At 43.2% G+C, this 22,481-nt stretch overlaps 2 long non-coding RNA genes across 2 annotated transcripts; one reads left to right on the forward strand and one right to left on the reverse strand.

Moving 5' to 3' along the window:
* Window positions 1-16,407: 16,407 nt before the first annotated feature.
* Window positions 16,408-19,810, forward strand: LOC121043630 (uncharacterized). The gene is made up of 2 exons (XR_005796946.1): window positions 16,408-17,411; window positions 17,713-19,810. It is a non-coding gene; the product is annotated as an uncharacterized LOC121043630 (long non-coding RNA).
* On the reverse strand, window positions 18,371-19,141 carry LOC121043629 (uncharacterized). Its single transcript, XR_005796945.1, has 2 exons — window positions 18,952-19,141; window positions 18,371-18,825 (listed from the first exon to the last, which is right to left on the reverse strand). It is a non-coding gene; the product is annotated as an uncharacterized LOC121043629 (long non-coding RNA).
* Window positions 19,811-22,481: the final 2,671 nt, after the last annotated feature.

Consider the following 22,481-nt stretch of genomic DNA (forward strand, 5'->3'; position numbering starts at 1 on the left):
ATTTTCCCTAACCTCACAAATGATTTGTTTTTAATTTGCACGTATTAAATTCACTCTTTGTTCTGAAAAGTTCTATAGATTTTGACAAATATGTAGTGTTGCCCATTTATTTTTCTACTTACTGTTAAGGTATTCTCTTCAGGAGACTTTCGAAAATTACTTTTATTCACATGTGTATCAGAGATTATATTTAACTCATTAATCAATGAGGGAGACTCTAAGATATTTAAACCAGTCCAAAGACCATTTTAGAGTGTAAGTATCCAATATTAGATTAAGAGTATTAATTAGATGTAATACTGATTATTGTTGAACAGGGCCATCAGACATAAATTCTAAGATTATATCTTCCAAAGGAAAAGAGTGATTTCCATCTCAACCAGACACAAATATACAAGGTAACTCTTGCCCCAACAGAGCTGTAAAATAGCTCAGACAGTAGATTGTCGAGAGGAACACTGCACTGGGAGAATATCCAGGCATTACTTTGCAAGTCTTAGATAATTTTTCTGATACTGAGTTGTTGGAAAATGAACTTGGGGTATCTGTTCATTTGGAATCATGAAGTTGGAAATAGGACAAAAATTGTTAATAAGGTAAATTTAAGAGAGAAAAGTTAGGATAGAGTAAATCCAGGGGTAAAATTAGACTTGGAAATTTATACCTGAAAATCTTATATGACTTCTAAGATAGGCTGGCCAATTTGACTATGAGCTTTCTAGCTCTTGAGGCAAAGAGGGAGCTAGAGAATTCCTAAGATTCATCATATTCATAGAAATTCTAAGACTTGTCATGTTCACATAGATATTTCTGAATCACACAGATTTTGGGTCTCTCTTTTTTTAAATGTTTATTATTTATTTTGAGGGGGGAGGGGCATAAAGAAAAGGAGAGAGAGAGAATCCCAGGCTCCGTGTTGTCAGCGCGGAGCCCAACGTGGGCCTTGAACTCACGAATCCTGAGATCAAGACCCGAGTTGAAGTCAAGAGTCAGACACTTAACCGATTGAGCCACCTAGGTGCCCCTTGGGTCTCTTTTTTAATTGGGGAGAAAAAGCCCAAGCCTGTTAGTTAAATTTTTGGCAGAAATGTCTGTAGCTTTGGAAGCTGAGAAACTTATGGGACTAGGGTTCTATGGGACCAAGGATTCTCAGGCTTTTTTGTCAAAGTACATTTTCTCTTGGATGCTTCTAGCCAGAGCCCTTTGCTAATCAGACTGAGGCCATGGGTCTAAATCTTCTATAGGCCAAAGAAGAGATTGTTCCCTGATGTTGCCCACTATAATGTGTTTGGGTGGGTTAATTTTCTACAAATATCACTTGAAGAGGTGGTAATGTTGTACTAATGATGATAGAATGTTAAATCCCCACCAAATTGCCTATCGCTAAAGCTAGTACTCCCAGTCTCCTGAATAACACACACACAAGGGCCACAGGACAAAGACTTTCCAAGAAAGCTTTATAGGCAAGCAACAGTGCTCAGAACAGAACAGGTCAAACATGGAGGGATCAGAAGGCTGTTTGCAGCCTGATGTTGCTTCTGGATTGTTTTAACATTTTCTTGATTACTCTTCCTATTGTGTTTCTGCATTTTAGGCAGAAGTCCCTTCAAAATGTCCATACCTTTGTTCTTTTGTCTGCATTTAAATTTCACACACAGGGAAACACTGAATCTCTGTAGGTGGCAATGGAATTTTATGAGAGAAATCCTATAGGGGAGGAAAATATGAGAGGCCAAAAGCTGAGACTACTTGTGTAGCTGGGTCTTCCCCAAAGGTGCATTTCCAAGGAGTGCATCTCTGCTCTAGTTTTCAAAGGAAAACTTTATAATTGGTTCTTTTAAAGGTAAGGGTCTTTATGTACAGCTGGAGTTGAGATCCTTTTTGCCTGAATCATCATCTCTCAGCCAAGAGGTACTGTAGGAATTCTTCCTTATACAGGATTAATGGAAATGGCTTTTCTCTTTGAAAGTGTTGTTGGAAATACAATCCCTTCACTGGTCTCAAATTCAGGCAGATCATTTCCAAGATAAGTATTTTTTATTGAACTGTTTTCATTTTCCCAGTGAGGTCACCACTCTGCCTCCCCGGGAGGCCTCCCACACAGAGAACATCACACCATCTCACTCAGCCTTGGAGATCCTGTCTGGCTGTCCTGGCACGTGTCCCGAGCCTGAGACATGGTGAGAGCAGATATGGCTCCTCCTTGTCTCAACCACAAAGATGTAAATCTCAGCACTCTGAGTGACAGTTTTGTGGTTTACAGATGGCGAGAAGTACTCATGGAACCTAAGGAGCAATCGTTTTATCTGAGGGTGCTGTTTAAACCCTAAATATTGGGTTTAAGGCTGCAAAAACTTTGAGGAATTTTCCATTTTCATCAGTATTGCTTGATTATAAATTACTATAATGATTAGCTTCTCGAACATTCTGAAAGCCTAGGTAACCATGTCTTTCAATGGAGAGGAAATTCTAGGATGTTGTTTACCCTCCACATGTTTGTGTTTTTTCCAGTTTTTCTCTTGTTATTAATTTCTAGTTTCATACCTTTGTGGTCAGGAAAGTTGCATGATATGGTTTCATTATTCTTAATTTTATTGAGACCTGTTCTGTCACCTAACATGTGATCTATCCTGGAGAATGTTCTATGTGCACTTCAAAAGAATTTGTATTATGATGTTGTTTTTTTTTTTTTTGGATGGAATGTTCTGTATGTGTCTGTTATGTCCATCTGGCAAAGAAGAGAACATTCTAAACATCACAAAGTTCTGTCATATCTAAGCACAGATATTTATTTTTTATTATCTCCATCATCATCACCACTATCACCACAAAAAACTACAAAACAAAACTGCCTGTAGCTGCCTAAAAATGTCTCCTTCATATTTTTGGGATTTCACCTTCAAAAGACATTTCTAAGAAATCTTTTCTCTAGCATTATAAATTGAGACAATCCTTTAAATTGAGGCATATGAGACATCAGTCATTCAGGCTTTGATGTTGTATAATTCTGTACCTTGCTTTTTCCTGATGTTCTTCTGATTAGCCCCTAAAGAAATGGAGATTTTATCGGAAAGGAACAGAGTGGGAGAGGGAAGGACTTAAAACGGGGAACACTGAACCATACCTAAGACTCCCTTATGACTTTTCCTTTGCTTGAAATATCTTTTTCTTAAAAATATCTTTTCCGTAAAAAGTTTATGTCCTGTACTTCAGCCAATCCAGAGTATAACATGTGGCTATATTCATACGTACGTGTGGATAGTCACCTAACATAGTTAGCCAGGGTCTCAAATTCAATTTAGGTAGTGACAAGAGAGCAGTTCCCGGTGAGTGGCTTATTGCTCCTTGTCTAACTTTTAAAGAGATTTCAATCTGTTGGTGGCTGTGACTATGGGGTGAGTTCGCAAGGTGGAAAGGAAAGTGGTATCCTAACTTCTGAGGTGCTCATAGGCAACCAGCATATAGTATACTCTGAAACTCCTTTAGTTCTATGATGGTCTGTTTCTTTCTTTCTTTCTTTCTTTCTTTCTTTCTTTCTTTCTTTCTTTCTTCTTTCTTTCTTTCTTTCTTTCTTTCTTTCTTTCTTTCTTCCATAAGTTCTTTCTTTTTTATTAAATATTTATTTATTTATTTAGAAAGAGAGTACGAGTGGGGAAGGGGCAGAGAGAAGGAGAGAGAATCCCAAGCAGCCTCCATGCTGTCAGCACAGAGCCCTAGGAGGGGCTTGATCCCATGAACTGTGAAATCATGACCTGAGCAGGAACCAAGAGTCAGACCCTAACCAACTGAGCCACCCAGGCACCCTGATCCATTACTTTTACACCCCCTTCATCATTCTCCCCTGGATAAAGTTTGACCATTTGTAACACATCCTAATTCATCCATTCATTCATTTATTCGTTCATTCCAAGAAGGTATAAATTACATTTTTTAAAGTACAAACGACAGAAGCTGACTTTGACTAACTGTATTTAAAAGGGATATATTAGAAGATAAACAGGGAACTGAATAGCAAATTGTGGTAATATGCAGATAATGACCACATTTGCATACCCCTCTCTGTATCCACACCCTTTGCAATGTGACTTTGCAGCTCTCCCATCAAGGAATAGGACCCAGTTCCCACCCTCTTGAATCTGGTCCTGTGACTTGCTTTGGCAATGCAGTGAAGGTGACAGTGTGCCACATCTGACCCTGGGCCTCAGCAAATCTTGTATGCTTCCAGTCCCTCTCCTGGAACTCTAAGCAGCTGCATGTGAATAAATTCCAGTTAAACTATTGGAAGATGAGACACCATGTAGAACAGAGATAATTCCAGCTAAGGTTACACTAGACCAGCTAGCTTCCAGTTCACAGACCAGCCATCTTCCGGTTCACCAATGGCTGATTGTGGACCATGTATGAATCTTTCCATGACTAAGAGAGAGGCCCAGCTTAGTCAAGCCCAAATTGCTGATCTCCAGAATTTTGAGATAAGTTAATGGATACTATTTTATGCTACTAATTTTGGGGATTATTTGCTACATAGCAAAAGCTTACTGGTGCAAAAGCCTTGACAAGAATAGAGTCCAGGAACCAGGGCACTTGTGGCTTCTCCACAGAGTTGCCACCAGATGACATAGCTCCAGTTGCCTTTTATTCTTTTTGAGCCCTGTCCATTCCTGGGTGAAAGAATTTGATGGATTCATCTCAGGTCATGTGCCCTCTCTAGGATGGTGGTGGAGTCCTCTGGTTTAACAGCCTTGCCTGAACCATAGGGAGTAGAGGAGGGACAGTTCCTTTAAAAGTGGAGGTAGTAGCTGCTATTCCTAAGAAAAGGAAAGAGGAAGTCTTAGGTAGACCAGACACATGTCTATTATAAGCATTTATTTCGTGTACTTACTCCAGGAGGCGTAAGACATTCACTTCCATCAAGGAAGTCTTGCTCTAATGGAGGAGTCTGGCAAGCAGTAGTGTCAGGCAGGTAGCAGTGTAATTACTGCTGTCACAGAGGGGGTCAGAGGTGACTGAGAGGCCAGAGGATGGACATCTAACCAGACTTACTACTGGGAAAAGATTTTTGGAGGAGGCAACATTGGAATTGAGTTCTATGAGACACATAATGAGCTAGCTGAAGAGGCAGGGGTGGCAAGCAGCATGGAGGTCCCTCCAGGCCCTGGAGTAGCAGGAGTCCAAACCTAGAGTCAGAATCTTAAACTTATCACTGTTGGCCAAATTTACATAATGCTTATGTCTGGTGTGGCTCAACTTCTTTGGAGAAAAAAAAAAAAAGGATTCTTAAGAAAAAACCCACTGTCCACCAGTTTCTGTTGTTTTTATGTCTCTCTGTTATAGACAATCTTGTATGCTTGCTAAGGAAAGTATATTTTCTCCCATAAGCAGTGGGGAGCTATTGCAGGTATTTGGGCAAGGAGGGTGGCTAGGCTCATATTTGTGTTTCAAAAAAATTGTGTTTGCAGAAAAAAGAAGAAAGATGGTAAAGGGCAAGAGAGGTGGCAGGGAGACCAACTGGGGAGCTCTTGTTTTCTAGACAAGAAGTAATGGCTTAAACTAAAGGGAGCTGAATCAGAAAGTGGCAAGGATGGGATGGACCTTCTGGTGATATCCTCAAAGGATAGATATATGGAGATACCAGTTGCTTCTGTCTTTAAAACTACTGTTGTTTCCTCCGAGTCATAATGAAAAAGGCCTTTGTGTTTGATAACAGATCTTCCTTTATGTCAAATAAGACACACCTGTTATGAAGAAATTGGTGATAAGCTTATATCTACATGATGCAAAAATCCCTCCTTGTTCTTGCTTGGAAAAACAAACAACTCTCCTTGGATCCACTCAACATGTGAGAGAGCCAAGCTGTCTCCACACCCACTTAGAGCCATGGTGTGAGACAGAGGGCCGTCAAAGGCCAGCCCTGAACTAGAACCAGATGGGAGAAGATTCATGCCAGAGACCATCATGCAAACCTCTTGATTTTTAGTCATCAGCAGTTGAATGTTCAGGGAAAGTGCATTTGATGCCTTAGTCACAACTGGATCAACTGAAATAACAATGTAAGGAGGTGTCTGCCCTGGGAGGGGTGAAAGGGACAGCTGCCAAGAGATCCATGCTAGCCTTCTGGGGAGGGGAGGTGGAGCAGGGGGTGGTATCCCTGCTCAAAAGGGTTGGACATAAAGCAAAAGAGTAGGCTTGGAGAATAGATGCAGATCTCCAGGGTGTGTGCAAGTTGGAAGATAAAGAAAAAACATGAATTTACAGTGGAGAGTGTATTTTTCTTAACACTTGAAAAAACTTGATATTTAATAAGTATCAGTAATTTGGGACAGCCCAGTTGGCTAAGCATTTGACTTTGGCTCAGGTCCTCATCTCATGGTTTGTGAGTTTGAGCCCTGTATTGGGCTCTCTGCTGTCAGTACAGAGCAAACTTCAGATCCTCTGTTCCCCTCTCTCTCTGGTCCTCCCTCTCCTCCTCCCCAGCCCCCTCCCGTGCCCTCACCCCACTGTGCACAAGCACACACTCTTTCTATCAAAAATAAACATTTAAAAAAATTAAAAGTATCAGTAATTCATTTAGTATGTTACATGTTTGTTATACGGATGAAAAGTCACAGCAGTATATATATATATGACCTTTTTACTCTTGTTTGGAAGTTGACAATTTGACCCAACTTTAGACTTGTTTAAAAAAATATTTTTTTGATGTTTATTTATTTTTGAGAGACAGAGAGAAACAAAGCATGAGTGAGAGAGGAAAAGAGAGAGAGGGAGACACAGAATCCGAAGCAGGCTCCAGGCTCCGAGCTGTCAGCACAGAGCCTGACGTGGGGCTCAAACTCATGAACCACAAGATCATGACCTGAGCCGAAATTGGATGTTTAACCAACTGAGCCACCCAGGTGCCTCTAGCATTTTAAACGCATTGTATGTTTTATAGTCCTATTTTTTACATTTTTCTATTTTTATTTTACTTTCTTATTAAACTACACAGCTCCAGAAAATGGAAGTCAGTCTCTCGACAGCGCGGAAAGCTCCTGATTTCAATGCAGGAAATTTTAGGATACTCTCTGATGAATTGCCAAGTAATAGTGATTGCTCTCTATCAAAGACCTATTATAAGGCAGTTACTTTACTTAAAATAAAAAAATATTAAAGTCAATGCATTTATAGCAGAAACTATAGAGAAATCAACTGAGGAAGAAAATAAGTTACTTGTAATATTACAGGAAATCCCATCACTGGAGATCCCTGTTAAGAGGCAACTGTATTGTCTCAGAGTCATGATATCTCAAAGATGGATGAAGGGCCTCTCCTGTCTTGCTCCAGTCAGTGAGGCTGAGCATGACGGGAAGGTGAGGAAGACACTTTTTAAGGGAATGAAGTCAAGAGACATCTCTGCAGTACTGGGTACCACTCCTTGACAAGGGAATATAATTCTTAGTTACCAGTGAGGGGGCAAGGGCCTGGTGGAACAGAAGTGGGGATCATCATTGGGTGACTTTCTGCCTCAAAATGGCTACCCTTTAGGAAGTGCACCCTCCCCCCCACCCCTCCTCCAGCCTTTGCTTTCAGACTTTCTCTTTTTCTGGCGAGATGCTCAGGGTTCTGCTAAGCCATCAGCCCCACCTTGCTCACACCTAATGATGGAAGTCTGGGTGTGAGGGCAGTGGAAACCCCTGCCCAGAATTCAGAGGTCTTGCCAGATGTGCCATTGCTCAGAACCAAGCAACAGAGCACGCGATCTCTCTTTTCTCTGTGATTTTGCTCCTCTGCTGACCAGTTTCTTGTGTTTTCATTATGTGTCTCTCTCCCTGTCCTGATGAAGACATCTCCTTTACCTGGTGAAGATATCTCCTTTCACCAAAATGTTTCAGATGGCATATAATTTACAGACAATGTGATGCTGTGTTTAAAGCAGGACCTTCGTGAGCCCCACAAATTCTGACTTTTGGAGTCCCCACCATACAGAATATCAAATATTCCACCTGCACCCATATTCCACATTAAGTACACCTTTTGTTTTAATAATCTTTGTAGGGTTTTTATATTTGTGCTTTAGAAATTATTTGGCTCTGTGTTACTCATTTAATTTAAGATTGGCTATGAGTTCCCAATAATTACTTTGTACACTATAAATAGGGGAATTTGTGTGGTGAGAAAACTGAACCTGTAAGTTGTATTTGGTGGAATGGAATCCTTATGAATGCTAAATTTAACTGTGAACAAAGCTGGCATGTTGGTACATTTTGTAGACGTTTAATTAAGTGTTTATTATTTTTTACATTTATTGTTTTCTTTTGTAGATTTGGAGCCAAAACTTTTTTCTACCTGGGTCTCATACATTTTTCTAAGCTCCTGAAAAGCTCTTACCTCTGGGATCTCATTTCAGTGGTAAGATTCTTATATAATAGTATTTCTCAAACACTTTGGCTTCAGGACCCTTTTGCACTCTTAATAATTATTGAGGGCCCCAAAGAACCTTTTTATGTTTTTATTTTTTTAAGTTTATTTATTTATTTTGAGGGAGAGAGAGGGAGAGGGACAGAGACAGAGGGAGAGAGAAAATCCCAAGCAGGCTCCACACTGTCAGCACAGAGCCTGACGCAGGGCCTGAACTCATGAACTGTGAGATTATGACCTGAGCCGAAATCAAGAGTAGGATGCTTAACTGACTGAGTCATCCAGGCACCCCTATGTTTTATTTTTAAATGTGGGTTATATCTGTTAATATTTATTGCATTAGAAATTATAACTGAGAAATTGAAAAATAATTTGCCTACTAATTTATTTTAAAATAACAATAATGGACTGATTATGAGTTACTTAATTAACATTTTTTGTGGTAAATAATTATATTTTCCAAAAAAAAAATTCAGTGAGAAAAGTGACATTTTTACAAATCTCTTTAATGTGTGACTTAATGGAAGACAGAATCTCATAACCTCTTCTGCATCCAGTGTGTTGCCATATGTCATTTTACTTGCAGTATAAGAAAAAAATAGCCTCTTGTAGATATGTACTTATAAAAGGGAAAGGTACTTTAATAGACTTTTTTTTTGATACTAAATCAAAACTTGACTGTCAATGTCTTAAAAGTAAGTTGTAATGTGGAATCTGAAACCATATCAATGAAATTTTCATAGTTATGTTACCTTAAAATCCATTAGCTATTTTGCACTTGAATCAGTGTTTTGCCTGTGTGCAATTTTGAAACATGACATATTGAGGATTTGGAAAATATTGATTCACTGAATTATGCAGATCATCTAGGTGTTGACATATGTTTTATATATCAAAATATCACTTTCATTAATGCTCCCCACACATCTCATCAGAAAAGGCTTTAGGTATTAAGAAGCTGGCAAGTTGATGATGGCATACATATTTTCCAAAATCCTAATTTCCATGTCAAATGTTACTACTGGCAACAAGTACTGTCAGTTGTTTTCCTTTACATCCCAGGCTCATCTACTTAATTTTTGAGAACGTGGCTGTCAATGACTCAAGTTTGAATGCCCATGGTTTTCCATTTGTTCTTTCAAGTACAAATGGTAATCCATGAAAAAAGTCTAGTTTGGATTGCAATTATAGCAAATGAGCAGGTGCCTTTCCTAGAGACAACCATGGTAACTGCACATGTGTACAAGTGTCTTATGCCATCTTCCGATCTCCTCACGCAGAGTCTGAAAAAAGACATATGCTCAAGGGCTGAGACTTAACAAAAATAGTAATTATCCTGCTTCATCAAAGATATGCTATTATGAATATTGTTTTGACCTTGTGGATCCCCTGTCTTGGGGATCTGGAGTTCCACAAACCTCATTTTGACAACTGCTGTGATTCACAGCCCAGCTATGTATGAGCACCTAAGACAGTGCCAGGCACATAATGCACATTCAATCACTTGTAGCTAACACCATGTTTTCTTTGCCTTACTAAAGCATCATTTTGCTCTTTTAAAAACAGGGTTATCACTCACTTTATAAGGTGGTTGCGGAGATTAAAGGAAGCAAAGTCTAAGCAAAGATGCTTAATACAGTGTCCAGTGCATAATAAATGTGTGATAAATGCAAAATATTATTATTACTATTGCCAAGAAGAGGGCATCTGAAACTTTTCCTTGAGAGCACTAGCAGGATCCCTTTGTATTTCTGCTGCCAGCGCTTGACTGGACTCTCTTTCCTATTGAGACTTGTATGTGAGTGCCTCTTTTTCCTTTCTGTATTCATCCTTGAGGCCCAGCAGCAAAGCTGCTGCTGCTTCTGGGATTTGCTCCTGCGTATTCTGGGAAAAGGCCTCTGCCAGAAATCCCCACTTGTTCGAGGACCACAGAAAGCTGTTGTCTTTTCTCCCCCTCCACCCCCAGCTCTCACAATCTAGTCTAGACACCCTGCCGAAGTGAAGGATGTAATTACATCTTGAAACTCTCTGTGCACCAGTAACCCATCTCCTCACGTGTGTGACTCAAGCCCTGAGAGGTCAGTGAAATGTAATGACTCATGTGTCCAGATAAACTGAAAATGGAAACCTTGAGATCCGGGGTCCAGTTGCTTTAAGCACACAGTGTTTTGCTTGAAACCAATTTCCCCATTCAGTTTAGTTCGGTTTAAAGCAACAACTGCATCTTGTGCATGTCCCAGATGCATACTCTGTGTCCCATGCTTTGGGTACCGTGCCGTGTCAGCTGTTGTGCTGGTTATCCCCTGGGCTGACTCACTCGTTCCTGCTTTGCTCTGCCCTGGGCTGTACTTGGGAGGTGACCTTTGTTGCAGGATCCCTGGTCTCTTGCCATCTGGCCTCTCGTTGGATTCCATGTACCATAAGGGCTGGCAGGACAGAGATTGGAGGGTTGGAGGAGAAACAGATTGTCCCTCCCTATTCATAGCCAGGTCTCTTTTGGCCACGGTTTCTGTTTGATGACTCCTCTTCCACCATTACTGCTGGTGATTGCTCTCAGCATCATCTGGTTATACCATTTTCTCCTCTTGTCCCTTCCATGGTTGTGACAGTCTCCCTCCAAGGCTGGTCCCTGGTATGTCACTACCCTCTCACATTCTCTTGCCCTGCCTGCCCACATTTCTGAGCACCTCCTTCATGATGCTGTTTCCAGTTAATCTTTGTGTGTGCCATCTGAGTACCCTATCCTTAGCTGATTAGTGTTTGCTCAGTGGTTGGAAGTAAGGCATAGAAAGGAGTCACACAAGCTAGCTCCAAAAGGTTCCCCATGGTATAGAAGACAGCTGATTGGTGGCTGTCAGAGCCAAGAGGTTACATACTGATACCGTCCTTCCTAAGCCTTTATTGTGACCCTTCCTGGCCCTTAGGTCAATATTAGACATTGGGTGGCCCAACTAGAGACTCCAGGAGGTTTCCTGGAGAAGATATTTCTTAAACTGAATTCCAGAACTTGAGCATATTTTATTTTTTACTTGTTCAATTCTCCATGGAACTGATGGAACATTGAGAAATCCTGCTCCCAGGAATTCTTGGCCCCATCAGCCCTATAAGCTGTTCAGATCCACCCCCTACCTTTCTTTCCACCATCCAATGACCTCATTATTCTAGGCCAGGGGCTGGCAACGTTTTTGTGTCATGAGCCAGGTAGTAAATATTTTAGCCTTTCAGAGCCATGGAAGGTCTGTTTCATATTCTTCTTTGTGTGAATTTTTTTAAAAGACAACCCTTTGAAAATGTAAAAACCATTCTTAACTCTCAGGCAGAATTTGGCTCAGCAGCTATAGTTTACTCCCTGTTCTAGGTTCTCTTGGGAACAAATATTTATCAAACTTCAATGGGCACAAGGATATTCTGGGCAAGCTTGTTGACACCACAGACCCCCGTGTTCCTCAGATATTATGATTTATTGGCATTGGGTTAGAGTGTAGGAGCTATATGGTTGGTTTCACAGACAGTCTAAGTGACTATTCTAAGCAAATCGTCCATGGTCCACTTCTTGAGAAAATCTGTTAGAGGTGCAAGGGCACTTTGAGCTCATTCAGTGATCAGTCCCATCAACTGAGGGAATTGAGGTCCAGGGTAGGGCAGGGAAGGGAAGGGACCTGGTCTGAGAGTTTCTGGGTTAGGGCCACAAGGAGAGTGAGCTGTACGAGAAAGGTGGTGCTGAAGAGCACCATGAAGGCAGAGCATGAAGCTGGAGAGAAACTCAAACTTGGGTGATTTAATTTAGTTGCTGGGAACAAACCTCCCTGTAGGTGGCCATACTGTGGTGCTTGCAACAAAATCCCCTTTATTGCTTAAGCCACTTTGACTCAGATTCTCTGTTGCTGGCAGTTGAAAGTACCCTAAAGGATACAGACCCCTCTTTCCACCAGTCTTCTTTGATCCACCTCTTTTTGAGAGAACCGTCTTTGAAGGAATACTCCCAAGGCATCATCCAAATGTTTAATCCTCGAAATGTCAAGGCCTTTGTAATAGGCTGGGTAGGTCACACATCCCTCACTGCACCTGAAGGCAGAGTGCGCAGAGTTGAATTGAAAGTGAGCCAGGTCTGGAATTGGGAGATCTGGCTTGTAATCTTGCTTCTATCATCATGTAACTGTTTGAAATGGGCAAATTACTGAATTCTCTGGGCCCAGCTTTCTCATCTGGAAAATGACAGGGGTGGAAAAAATCACTTTTTAGGCCCCTTTTGTTCTAAATATTACCATTGCCTTCTAATTGTCAACACTGCTCCCTCTCCCTGATGTTTCTAAACTCACCCTTTCCCTCTCCCTCTTCCTTCCCGTACATTCTCTTTGTATTCTTTCTTTTCCTCCCTCCCTTCCTCTCTCTCTCCCCCTTCCCTCCTTCCTTTCTTCCTCACCTCCTCCCTCCCTTCCCTTCCCTCTTTCTCCATTCCTTCCTCCCTCCCTTCCTTCTTTTCTTTCCTTCCCTCCTTCCTTTATTTCCTTCCATCTCTTTTTCTTTCTCCGTACCCCTCCATCTCTCTCTCTCCTTTTCTCTTCCCCTCTTTTTCTTTCTTTCCAGAGAAGAAACACACACAAAAAACAAGAGCATTGACTTTGGCCCGTTCTCTTCTTTCCTGGCAGAGGTTATATCCCCAAGGAGCTCATATATATTTGCATTTGAATCAACAGCCCTCAAAGGTTTCTCTAGGGAACTTTGAACATTTCCTTCCCAGTTTGAAGAATGGAGCTAATTGACACAACATGAATTTCGATCAGTTGGCAACACATTTTTTTTTTCCATTTGGTAAAAAATAATTCGACCAGTCCATTGAACAGCACCAAGAAGATGCACTCACTGCTCAATGCGGTAGTGCTGGTGGAGTGAGCTACTACTGTGCTCTATACCTTGGGAGAGCAGCCATCCCCTATTGGCAGGTTTTTCTCTTCTCTGAGGGAGGACATTACCTAATTCCACCTTCAGCACGTTGTGACAGGAGCCCGAGAGGCCTAGGCGGTTGGAGCTCACACTCACGTGAAATCATTCTTGTTTGAGTTTTAATAACGCTTATTCCTTTTTCTTTTAAATCCTCAAGCATTACACATTCAAAGCAGAAAACAAAGTAAAACAGAAAACACACAAAGGAAAGAAGCAGCAACACAAATCACCAGTAATCCCACAACCCAGAGATGACCACATGTGGTTTTTTACCGGTTTTGTTTCGACAATTGCTTTTCTAATCACCAAAGCAATATATGCTCAATGCTCAAGCAAACACTATAAAGGAAAATAAATCACTGCTAATCCCACAGCCAATGACAGTCGCATGGAGTCCCTGAATGCCCCACCCTGCCCAGCCTCCCAGCCCTCCCAGCTGGGCCCTGAACCAGGATTTCATGTTCTGTTAACTGTGGGCATTGGGCCTGGCAGAAAGGCAGAGCATATTTGGTTCAGTGTTTTGGAACGATGCCTCCCTGAGGACTGGACCCAAGGAAGGGTCCATGCACAGGAAAACCAGCCACCAGGGCTCCCCTCCTCTCATCAGAATTTAAAGTGTCTGGAACTTTCCCACAAGGGCTTTTTCAAACTGATTGGAATGTGGGCTGTACTTACAGGTGGCAGTATGGCCTAAAACATTGTTTTTTTGTTTTTTGTTTTATTTACAGAGTTAACTTCTGATGTCATAGTATAATTCACCCTCTTTCTCCTCAAACCAGTTCCCTTTTTCTTTCTTTGTTACTTCTGCCAGAAATAAAGCATCACAGTCTGTAACACCCAAGCTCCACTTTCTGTGGCCCTATCTTTTCTGCCTAGAGGAAGTCCTAACTAGTTTCCTACCAGGTATGTGATAAAGAGTAGTGGGATGAATACTCCACTGGCTCCAGAATCAGTAGGATTTGGATTTGAATTCTGTTCCTGCCACTTACTAACATGTGAGCTTGGATGAATTAATTAACCTTCTTGAACCTTGGTTTCAGGCTCTGTAAAAGGTTACAGCAGCCGTACGCACTGTGTGCGTAACACCCTTCTTACTGTTTTGCATATATCAACTCACTTAATCCTCACGACTACCTTACAGGTATCATGATTCTCATTTTACTAGATAAACAAATTGGCCCAGAAAGGGCAAGCCACTCACCTCAGATCACGCAGACAAGTGGCCAAGTCAGAGTTCAGACTCAGATAGTCTGTTCCCAACTATTTCTCTGCTTAGCCCTCCAGTTTACTCCAAAAGGTATGAGAGTTGAGTGAGAATGTATGTATAGTGCCTAAAGCCTGACCATTCCACATGCTTCTCTTCTCTTTAAAAAATTCTTAGAAAATTTTCCTTTCTAAATGTTTTTATCCTGTCCTTCCCCCTTTGTTTTTTTTTTTTTTTTTGATTAAAGTTGCAAAAATTGGAATTTTAGGCATGCAGATGGCCTATAAATTTTTAATGGCCAGGTCATAAAAATACAATTGTATACTGTGCCTTTACTGTGTGCCAAGCTAGGTAGTTATTTATTTATTTATTTATTTATTTATTTATTTATTTATTGTGTGCTAAATATTTTAAATAAATAATCTTAATGAGTCTTTGTCGTAGCCCTGTGAGGCACGCACCATAGTATCCTCATCCTATAGATAACGTGATTCTGCTTGTGTGGTTAGGTAACCTGGCTGAAGTCACGCAGGTAAGGGACAGAGCCAAGATTCAAACTGAGGCTGCTTCAGATCCTGAAGTCTTCATCAGTTTTTGCTAAAAGAACATCATTCTTTGTGGTGATAAAGCTTTCCTTGAGATGGGGTGTGGGGTTGGGCAGAAATAGGCGGGATTCTCTCTGAAGGAATGTGAAATGGTCCTCCCAAGAGGGATCCTGATAGATATTGCTCTGGCATCTGGGAGAGGGGGCATCCCTGCAGAGCCCCAGTCAGGGAGACATCTGATGGAGCTGGAAGCATTTGGAGGGACTTGACAGTGTAGACCCCCCAGCCTTCTCCCTGTATCAACTAAGAGACGTCCTGACAGACAAAGGGGAGAAGACTTTCAGACATTTTCTTGGCACAGGGATCAGCATGTGGGGGTGTAGGGCAGAGGCAGTGAGCTTAGGAAATGAAGGTGGAATCACAGTAAATCTTGACTGGACTGTGGCTTGGGCTGCAAGGCTTTTCTTCTTTCCTTTATTTACTTCCTTCCTTTTTTCTTTTCTTTTCAAGTCTTTTATTAATAGTATTTCCTTTGCCTGGTGTGAGAAATAAGGGGAAAAGAATGAACTTTATACAGTGCCTACAATGTGCCAGCTGCTTTCTGCAGACATTTATCTCTTTTCAGCCTTATAATGATTTTTCAAGATAGATAGCACTAGCCCCACTTTGCAGATGGGAAAACCAAGTCTCACGAACTGTAGGTGACTTGTTTAGGATCATGGAGAAATAAAATAGTGGAGGTGGAATTTGGAATCAGTCCCTTGTGACCCCAAAGCCTGCTGTCTCTCTCTGGGGCCCAGGAATGAAATTACATGGGCAGGACTGGAGACCAATGAACATGCACCAAATACTATCCAGGTACCTGTAGTTGCAGTAGAGCAAGCCCTTGGTGACCAGTGCAGTCAAAATGCACAGTCTGGGGTCCGGACTTGTCCTCCCAGGGGGCAAGAAATAGAATTCTTTCCATGTCCACACTGTTTGCTCAAGTGGTTTTCTTCTAGAAACGACTGCTTGTTTGTTTGTTTTAAATTTTAATTGTGAGGGTCACCTGGGTGGCTCATTCAGTTGAGCATCTGACTTCGGCTCAGGCCATGATCTCATGGTCCATGAGGTCAAGCCCTTCATTGGGCTCTGTGCTGACAGTTCAGAGCCTGGAGCCTGCTTTGGATTCTGTGTCTCCTTTTCTGCCCCTCTCCCATTCACGCTCTGTCTCTCTCTGTGTCTCAAAAATGAAAACATGTTAAAAATTTTTAAATAAATAAATAAATTTTAATTGTGACAGAGTAAGGGAAATAAAAGCTCGAAATGAATGTTAGAAAGTGTTTTCAAGGAGTGAAGTACAGTTAGTGCGACGTGGTGAACTTGGTAGTGTGTGACCTCACAGGAAGGCGTTCTTACTGGAAGTTTCTTCAGTTCAAATTCTGCTGGCTTCTGGATGGTTCCTCTGGGATCGGCACCTCAGCGGCTCTCCTGATGAAGTCATGCCAGATACCTTTCCTCTGACTGGGAGGAACCCCATCTTGGCTCCTGTCTACAGGCAGCTGGGGCAGTACAGCCCAGGGGATTAGTGGGATTTGTGCCCAAGCGAGAGAGATCTGCCCCTGCCTGCAGGTCAGTGACTTCTGAATGACCTACTGCCCCTAGAGGAACGGCACTGGGCCTCTGCACTGTCCCTTCCTTCTTTCTGCAGAAGCCAGCTCTCTCTCAGTCCTGGGCCGCTGCCTAGAGTTTCTTTGCTCCCTTAGTTTGCGGGGAGAAGGAAGGCGGCAGCTTGCAAGTTATTCTGGGGAGAAGAGACGCTGGGCCACACAGCCCTTCCGCCATAGGCAACCGCAGGTGGAATTTTCCCCGACGTCTGCGCTGTTCTCAAGTTTCCCAACCTGTTCACCCACACTTGGCACTCAGAGAAAATCCTCAGAGCTGCCAGGCCACCAGTTTAGCCTTGAGGCTGTGACCAAATATATAAGAGGGACCCCTCCCCCGACTGGATCCGTTTATTTTCAAAAAAAGGGCTTTCCGCAGATGTCCCCATGGAGCCAACAGGAAGGACTGTGGGCAGCGGACTGCTGCAGCCACACACGGGCAGCTGCGGGACCCTCTCCCTGACCCATTTAAGTCATGCCGTGATTGATGATTGCAATGGGAAAGTAGCAACTGCAGATGGACAGGCAGCGGGACAAGCAAAAAAACAATAGCGCCTGTTCCTGGCACCTGTCCCTGCCTGAGGTGGAGGAGGCGCTGTTAACTAGTCTGGTGATGAAAAACATGGGTTTTGGAGGCAGACGGGCTGAGTTCAGATCCCACCGACGTCCCTTCCAGACTGGGTGAGTTTGGATGAATTTGTATCACTGTTCTGAGTTTCAGCTCCCTGGAAGGGGGGTCAGGGAGTAATACCTGTCTCTTAGGGTTGTTCTGAGGATTAAATGAGATAGGACAGGGGAGAGTACTCACAGCAGAGCCTGGAAAATAGCTGTGATGGTTTTGTGATTACATAAAGTACTCAGTCCAGTAACTGGCACCAAGGAAACGCTTAATAAATGGGAGCTGTTTCTTGGGATACTGGAATGCCAGCATTGGGAGGGACCTTGTCTGAAGCCAAATTAATTTTATCTGCTCCTTTTGTAGGCAAGGGTCCTGAAGACCAGAGAGGGACAGTGGTGGATCCAGGATCACACTCCTGGCTCAGGGCGGAAAGAGGGCTGACGGCATCATGCTTCCTGCCTTTTCTCTCTTCGAAGAATACCTAAGCTCCTGCGTTGCTCCTCAAACTCAGTTTGGGGCTTTACAAGTTAGAGTTGCTGGGGCAAATTATGTTCTGCAGTGTTGCTCTGAGAGAGTCCAGTTTTGTTTGGTTTGGGAATCAGTGCCCTGGTGGGAACACAGAAAACACTAGACTTGGCAGCTGCAGAAATGGGTTCACATCTCACCTGCAACGTGTCAAGTCTTTGGTCGTGGGCCAGCCACTGAAGTCTCTGAGACTCAGAACCCACAGCCCTTACCAAGAGATCTGTCTGCCTATTTTTGGATGCACAGCTGGGTGAGAGGCCTCCTGGGTCCCTTGACATATGGTACTGGTTCCTACAACTCACTCTGAGACATCTTCATGGATGGATGTTTAATTCATTGTTAAAAGGGGAGAGAATGCAGGAATGTCTCATGCTGCCATAATGCTGACATCACTCCCCCTGAGACTCCGTTTCTCCTCCTGTAAAATGGTGATATAAACTGTGCCTACCTCAAAATACGTTGGTAAAGATGAAATGAGTTAATATGAAGAGCTCAGAACAGTGCCAGGCACATAATCTTTAATAAATGTCACTGTTATTAGAATTAAAGGTCAGGTTACAGGGATTAGGTACTTAGAAACTCTTTCTCTACACCCGGCCAATTTTGTGCCTCAGTGGCTAGGTTGGTGGCCTTTGTCACGAGATAAGGGGGTGACAGAGCTGCTGCCGGGTAGAGTGGTGGGAGTTACCCAGGATTCATGGGAACAAGAGGGCATTGATTTGCAATGCTGGCGTGAATTTGGAGTAGGGATCTGGACGCCTGGACCTTCTCCGTGGCTGGTGGCCATGAGAGACACATATTGCATCATTCTTGCTATTTTTTTGTGTGTGACTGGAGCAGAGCAGAGGCTTTTCTTGGTTCCAATGGGAGCCCCGGCAAGTCCAAGTGGAGAAGCAGGGCAGCTGTCGGGAGAATTCAGGCGGGAGCGGGCTCAGCGCCCAGGCCAGCAGCCTGTGACAGGCAGAAATGCAGTGAGACGTGACATCTGCCGCCTGACCACATCCCCACGCCGCCCTCCCTCATCCAGCTGCTCAAGAGAAGGAAGGAAACCAGGCTTTTCCCACTGCTATTGTGTACCTGACAGGTTCATCAATCTTATTCGGCTCATCCTCATGGCCTCTCAAGCCGGTGATTATATCTCTTCTCTGGCAGAGGAAGAGGAAGAGGAGATTCAGAAGTGTCCCAGGGCAGAGGGAGGGGCAGAGCCAGTGTTCAAGCCTCGGGCCTCCACTCCAAAGTCCACGTGCCTTCCATGGCACCAGCTAGTTCTCGCTGGTCCGGCCACCTATCACCCGGAGAGACTGGCTTATCTTTAATCAATACGTGCATGGCCAGAGGAGACAAATAAGTGCAGAGGCACCTGGCTCCTGGCGCTAATGGCCTAAAGAAAAGAGAAGCTTGAGCCCAAGTCCCCTTCCTGGTTGAGTACTGACCCTGTTTTACCTTCCTGCCCCCTGAGCCCTAGGCAGACCTTTGGCCTGGAGGGGGCACCCTGTCCCGGGGCCAGCCCAACAGGCCTGGCCCCAAAGACAATAGCTGGAAGGGCCTCTTAGAGCAAGTACTTCCTGAAGTGCCCAGAACAGTCACTGTCCCCACAGCTCAGGAACAATCACAGCTCAGTCAGCTTCCTGGCTCTTTGCAGGGCCTCCAGCCCTCCAGGCAGAGCCCTTAGGTCTACTGTTTGGGGAGGGACAAGAGGACAGCAAGAGCAGTGCTCCAGAGTCTAGGACAGACCTCGGGATATAGACATTTTTTCTACATTGAAGCCGGAGGAAAAATTCCAGGTTCTCTCTTTTCTTTACTATTCTGGTAAACCAACTGCCTGATCCTTGATCTTTGTGCTTCTGTCATGTCTTTTTGGGATTTTTAAACAGGGAGAAAAGTGGGGGGTGGGGGAGAAGCCAAAGGAAAAAATAAATTCTGGAATGAAACTATACACTCAGTTATTCACTCAACAGCATGGAATGAGACGTGGTAGTTGCCAAGCACAACGGGGTCCAGAAAAGAATTATTCAGCATTCACTCACTGACTTATGTGTTTATCTGCTCATTTCATAGTAAGGATAGAGCTCCTGCCAAGTTCCAAGCATTGTGGCTGTAGCAAGGACTCGGCAATGCAGGCCCCGCCCAGTGTGGGAGACAGACAGGTGAACCAGCAGTTGACATACTTGGTTTACGTGGTGAGTGCTGGGAGGGACAAGTGAGGACCATCAGGGACAAGAGCAGCAAGGCCAGCAGACCCTGACCAAGAGTCCTGGAGGATGGACAGGACAGACCAAGGGAAGATGAAGTTAGGCTGTGCGGTAGGAGAGAGTATAGGAAGATACTGGCATCTGTGAAGGCTGGAGGTGGAAGAATGCATGTTTTCCAAGAAGCGTCAAGAAGGCCCACGTGGTGGGAGAGCAGGAGAAATAGTAGCATCTAGTGGTCACAGCTGGCATACCCCAGCCTGCCTGGGTTGGAATCCTTGCTGGGCCACTTATGACTATGGGTCATCTGCCAAGCTCTTCACCTTTCTGTAACTCACTTTTCTTGTCTACGAAATGGAGAGGATGCAGAGAATAGTATCTGCTTCAAAGGTTGTGATAACAATGAAAGTGAGCTAGTACACATCGAGTGTACCTGGCATGCCGAGTTATAGAGGTGTCAGCTATGATCAGGTGGGGGACGGGCAGGGAGGTGGGAGAAGTGAGCAGTTCCACACACCTATAATGGGCTCCGATCATGGGCCAGGCACTAGTAAACCAAGCAAAATCAGAAAGGCTCAGCTCCTGCCTGCAGGGAACTTGCAGTATTTCCTGCTGTTAAAAACTTGGATTTGGAATTAGAGAGACCCAGATTCTAATCTCATCTCATCTCGTCTCGTCACATCTCATCTGTGTGACCTTGGGCAAATTATTTGCTCTTTTCAAGCCTCACTTTTCTTATCTGTAAAAAGGGTATAATGATAGTCCATTTCTTATAGGGTCAACTTATAGGATTAACTGAGATAATATATGTCAACATAAATAACATAGAAAATACAAGGTTAGAAAAATAATAGCTATTAACACAGTTGGTATAAAATAAAAGAGGAATAATACAAGGAGGAATATCTTATAATAGCCAGGATGGTGAGCCCTTGGATATGGTGGCAACAACCTCTCAGTGGCTTCCCATTATTCTAGAATAAAGATGTGTTTAATTCACGGGCTTCATCTCCTGTCTTCATCTTTCCTGCTCTCTCTTCACTTCCTCTATCCTATTTCTGTGTACTCTGCCTGGAGATTCCACTGCCAAACCTTCAGGTCACAGGTGAAAGAAACATCATTTACTAGGGAAGCCTTCCCTGACGCAGATGTGGTCAGGCACACGTTCCCCTGCTATGCAGCCTGACACCACTGTTCATTTTGATTAGTACCTGTTGCCTCATCTAGAGTATAAGATCCATGAAGCCAGAGATCATATCTGTTTTACTCATTATTGTGTCTCTGGCCCTTAGTATGGCTTTCCTAATAAGAAACCAATAAATATGTACTAAATGAAGAAACAAGAATGCAGCACAAGATTAAACTCTTAAAAAGGGGAGAAGCAGAAGATAAATAAAACAATACCAAAAGTTAAAGAGTTAAGAAAATTAAAAACCAAAAGGGAGAAGCTGGAACCTGTTTCCTAAAGCTCAACCACCACTCACACAGAGCACGATTTTCCAAAGCGCCTCTGCATTCTCTAAGTCAAAACAGCAGACCCTGACACCCCATTCCTTTGCCTGGACAGCAGTGCAATCGACACATCACACTGTAATGAACCCGAGGGCTGATTAAGAGCTTATGTAAATGTTGAAACCTTTGGCAGCATTCACTTCCCTTAGATTTTGCCGTGACTCAAAGCACGGGAATTTTTCAAAAGAGAGAGCTTTCAGAGAATATCCACACCCAACGGTGGAAACTTTAGAAGAATGGAGTGTGGGGGAATGTCCCTCGGTGAGGGATTAGGGGGCTCTGAACAGGTTTTAAAGGCATATGGAGACAAGATGTCAGTGTGAGCTTGTTTCTCTGACAGAATCTGAAACGCTTTTGACCAGCCAGTTTCCAAGAGGCTTTTAAGTGAAGAGGTTAACGTTGTAGGTTTATAAATACATGGATGTTTGTGGTGACTTCATTGTGCTCGGTATGACAGCGCAAACTGCGGGGAGAGGTTGCCCTTGCGTGAACAGTTTACTTAATCTCTCTCTTCTTCTGCCTCTTGGTTCAGCGAGCAGGAGGAGCCCTGGATGAGGAAATGGGGGACCTTTCTTTTTGATCACAGCCTTGCCCCCATGAGCTATGTGACAGTGGGCATGATAATAACTGTTCCCCGCCTCAGTTCCTTCATTTTTCCAATGACATTGAATAAAACCTCATCAAAGTGTTGTAAAATTGACTTTTAGTAACAGTCCCTAGAGCTTATGGAGCATTTCCTATGTGTCAGCGCTTGTCTGAGTTCTGCTGGTCTTCACAGCAGCCTGGGGGGTAGATCACTACTATCGCCACTGTTTTGTTTTTATTTTTATTTATTTAAAACATTTTTCCCTAATATTTATTTTTGAGAGAGAGAGAGAGAAAGACAGAGCATGAGCAGGAAGGAGA

The sequence above is a fragment of the Herpailurus yagouaroundi genome, unplaced genomic scaffold, assembly GCF_014898765.1.
Source record: "Herpailurus yagouaroundi ecotype Mexico unplaced genomic scaffold, PumYag 187, whole genome shotgun sequence".
NCBI classification, from domain to species: domain Eukaryota; kingdom Metazoa; phylum Chordata; class Mammalia; order Carnivora; family Felidae; genus Herpailurus; species Herpailurus yagouaroundi.